This window comes from Leuresthes tenuis, unplaced genomic scaffold, assembly GCF_036924035.1.
Source record: "Leuresthes tenuis unplaced genomic scaffold, fLeuTen1.0.hap1 SCAF_17, whole genome shotgun sequence".
Lineage (NCBI taxonomy): Eukaryota > Metazoa > Chordata > Actinopteri > Atheriniformes > Atherinopsidae > Leuresthes > Leuresthes tenuis.
In genome coordinates, this window is record NW_027325371.1 from 21283286 (window position 1) to 21287531 (window position 4246).

At 43.8% G+C, this 4246-nt stretch overlaps 1 non-coding gene across 1 annotated transcript; it reads left to right on the forward strand.

Moving 5' to 3' along the window:
* The first annotated feature begins 1834 nt into the window (after positions 1 to 1834).
* trnan-guu (transfer RNA asparagine (anticodon GUU)) lies at positions 1835 to 1908 on the forward strand. Its single transcript has one exon. It is a non-coding gene; the product is annotated as a tRNA-Asn (tRNA).
* Positions 1909 to 4246: the final 2338 nt, after the last annotated feature.

Here is a 4246-nt window from a genome sequence, read left to right on the forward strand (position 1 = left end):
TTTGATGTGTCCTTCCTATCTGAGTAGTACGCTGGGCTGCAATAAAAATATCTCCACATTTTTCTCAGTCATCTACCACTTAAACTGCTCTCCACCTACATTTTTAGCTTGATGTGCTCCTCTTGCAGTGACTGGTGAGACTGACTGACTCACTCACGGTAACAACATCAGTTCGACTTGTGTGTGGTAGTTACCATATAGACAGTGCAGGTTGTTGATGACGCGCAGCACGTATGCCCAAACTGGGCCACTGTTTTATTAAACAGCGCTACTCTTGGCTCTTCAAATATAAAATCACCACAATTTAAGCAAAACATTTTTTATTTTAAATACCGAGGACACGGCCTTGGTGTCCTCTATGGTAGTTATGGCCTTGCTTTGATCATCTTCTGTGTTTGCTTAGATAATGCAGATTATTGCTATCACATGTGAAAGAGTGTCTGCTCCTCTCTTTCCCTCTCTGTCTCCTCAGCAGCAACATTTGAAGTGAATGTGCCACAGAGCTCCTATCAGGCAGAGGAGAAGCACAACATCACTCTGGAGTGGATGTTCACAACCAAACCTGACAGCTCCTGGAGCTCCCTGTATATCATCTGGAACCTGATAACTGATCACAGAGTCTTATTCCTGTATCATGTTCATGAAGGTGTTGAGGTGTCAGAGTCTCAGGATGAACAGTTTGCAGGACGAGTCCAGAGTGACAAAGACGCCCTCAGAGAAGGACGAATCAGACTTCATGTGTCCAGGCTCAGGACTGAGGACTCTGGTCTGTATGTGTGTGAAGTGAAGACTGATTGTGGCTTCAGCTTTGGAAGATGTCGACTCAGCGTCACTGGTGAGTTCACATCGTGGATTTAATCTCCTTAAGATTTTTACTGCTGGTTCTTGTTCATTTGGAGTTTTTTCCTGCTGAGAGTTAACATGAGATTTAAAGCTCAGATGTTCCAGTAGTTAGCCATGAAGAACCACTACAGAACTAACACAGTTTATCCAGCTCAGAGTTTAAAGTAGCTGAGAACCAACTGTCTCTGCTTGTGTTGTTGTGTTGTTCATATAGACTCATACATATGAACAGTATCCACAACATTTTATTCTGTCAGCTGTTAACACAAAATCCAAAACTCAAAGCAAATTAAGAGAAAACAGACAAAATGCAGCAGAACAACAGTTTCTCTGACAGCAGATGAAGAATTACTAACAGCTACTAATGATGAGGGAAATGTTTTCTATTTCCATAAATCACCTTCATGTTTTGTCCTTTACAGCAGCTGCTGATCACTCCCAACCTCAGAGACCGACTGAGAGTCCACAGCCAGACATTTCAGGAGGGATCAGACTCTACGCTGCAATGGAAGTGATAGGAGTAGTAGTACATGCAGTAGCTCTGCTGGTTATACTCCCTTGTCTTTATTTAACATAATCCAATAACAGGAGGGCAAACTTCAGTAGTTATTTAACAGAACCCTGAAGCTCCATGAGGCTGCTTTTCCTGCACATCCAGACTGACCTCTGACCTTTTCACCTCTCAGACTGTCTTCATGTACTGAGACAAACAAACTGGATGAAAGATAGAGAGGACCAACATCTGAATAGAGACTAAGAGGACTCTGTAAAGTATTCTGCGAATATAATCACAGAAGAAGAGAAAAAGGCACCATTATCAGTGCCTGAGAGGCTGCGGCAGGAAAAACTCCAGCAGCTTAATAGTCAGTCCAGTAGATGGCAGTAATGCTCCTCACACAGCTGGAAGGCATGAACGGAAATGGTCTCTGTGGTGATAACAATTCGGTTATATGTTTTCATATTATGCATTGTTTATTAAGTTGCTGACAGAGTCTCTGTGGCGCAATCGGCCAGCGCGTTCGGCTGTTAACCGAAAGGTTGGTGGTTCGAGCCCACCCAGGGACGAGTGTGTTTACCAACAGATCGTTGGTAACTCAGACATACTGCTGCCATGTCTTCAGAACATTGTCTGCGTATATAACTCTTTCTACGGGCGGCGGCCTCGTCCTTCACAACTGAAGTTAAAATTTTTGCTATCAGCAACCAGTTGTATGTTTGGTAGCAAATCCAAAGCCGCCGGGGTAACGTGTCCCACTGTACCCACAACCTATCAGGCTCTGTGCTTAGAGTGGGTCCTCCAATAACTTCCATTCCTACTCTCGCCGCTCCGTACCCCCCATGCTCCCCGGGCGCTGGAAGTGGCTGCCCCACCGCTCCAGTGTATGGCATCTGTCTCCATGAGTGTGTCACCCCGTGCATGTGTGTGTTCAACAGGTGCCAACCTGGATGAGTCAGATGCGGAGAGTCATTTCGTGTGACTACATGACAATAAAGTAATCTTAATAAAGTCATCTTAGTTACTTACATTGATTCTTTATAATTCAAATGGTTATTAGTATGCCATGAGAGACCAAGAGGAAAAAAGTTTTGCTTTTTTGATATTTTAATGATAATTTAAGTATTGTGGTTGAAAGAAACATACTGCAACAATTTTTTTTCAAAAACATTATTTATTTATTTTTTCTGGACTGTCCCTTGTGGTGGACATCGGGTCTTGTTTGATATAAAATGTAATGATGTAATGTTATAATACCGAATTCAAATGGACTGCCCTGTATTTTTGGACATTGGCATTGGGCTGAGGTTCAACAGGCCTCCTCTTCTTTGTTGGAATGTACTCTTCATCAGTACTCATCTCTTCATCGTCACTGGCCACATTGTCAGCCTTGTGATCTCCCTGTGCCTGAGCAATCATCTCCTCAGCCAGCAGCAGCTTAAAGTCGAAATACTGCAGCCTCTCTTTCTCTGGTTTTCCAGAGGCTTAGTGGTCTGACCTGTACTCGATCCAGCTGCCAGGTCAACAAAATGCAGGACTGTACGGATCCATTTTCTTGTGCGGCTTGACATAGGATAGAAGCTGATCATGCGGTCGCACAAATCGTAGCCGCCCATGTTTTTGTTGTATTCAGCTACAACAGCTGGTCGAGGCACAGTAACACGGAGCTTCTCTTTTGTTGACCATCTCATGCAACTGTCCCGGGGCTCTATCCCACGGACAGTGGAGGCCATCAAGGCTGCCTTGTTATCCTACCACTTTGTCACGGCAACCTCAGATGGTTTTTTAACAACCATTTCAGATTTACCTCTTCTTTGTTTTTTGTTTTTTCGTTTGGTGTCATCTGACATCTTTGATTTGCATGGTGCAAGGATTCGATTCTTCATAACGGTCCCCGTACCCAGGAGACCATTTGTTTTCAAGCTATCCTGTAGCTTGATGGAGGTGAAATACCTGTCAAAATACAGGTGTGTTCCTGTAGAAAGAGACTGTGCCAACCTGGAGACTGCATTCCCTCTGATTCCAAGTTGTTGGTCAACAGTGAACGTATTTTTGCCTTTGTACACTTCAAACTCCAGTACCAGACCATTGGGACTGGCAAGGAGAAATACTTTCAGTCCTGTGGGGTTTGGTTTTCCGGGCAAAAACTGTCGTACAGGACATCGGCTTGTGAATGGAATTATCTGCTCACCTACAAATGCCTTCCCTGGCCTAGGCAGATTAAACAGACACTCTGTTTAAGAGAGGTCTCACCTTCCAGAGGGGATCACGCTTCTTCTCCTCATCAGAGACATCAAGATCATTTGTGACTTTGATGGACTGCCTGATCTTGAAGAATCTGTCTCGACTCATTGCATCAGCTATAACTGGGACCCTTGTCTTCGCCGCCCAGTACATCCGGATCCTAGGGTATCTGAGGCATGCCATGTACATAGACATGCCAAAGAAGGTTTTCAGCTCCTCTGGTGTGGTTCTTAGACTTCCTCCAGTGATCAACATCTCCCGATTGTTTGTTCGTTCTGACATTTCTTTAAAAACTTGGTCATCGATGTGCTGTTGGAAGTAGTCAGAGGGCTTCCAGTTCTGATGGATGTGTCCAGTGTTGTCATTAGAATTACTGTCTTCCACAATAGGGTTGAAACTTAAGTGATAAAGAAAGGAGAGGTATAAGTTCAATGCTCTTTCAGCAGATGTATTATTGAATATTTAAATCAATATGGTCAGTAGTTTGCCATATCAAGTTTTTAACTGATTGTGCACTGTGCCTATGTGTGTGTTAGAACAAGAGTGTGAACTAAAACTGCTCTCATTTCCATTGCTACACACTGTAATAAACTTCAAAACACAATGGGTGTTTCTCGGCTCAGGCTCAGGCTCCTCAACAGCTGCAGTATCCTCCTCTGAACT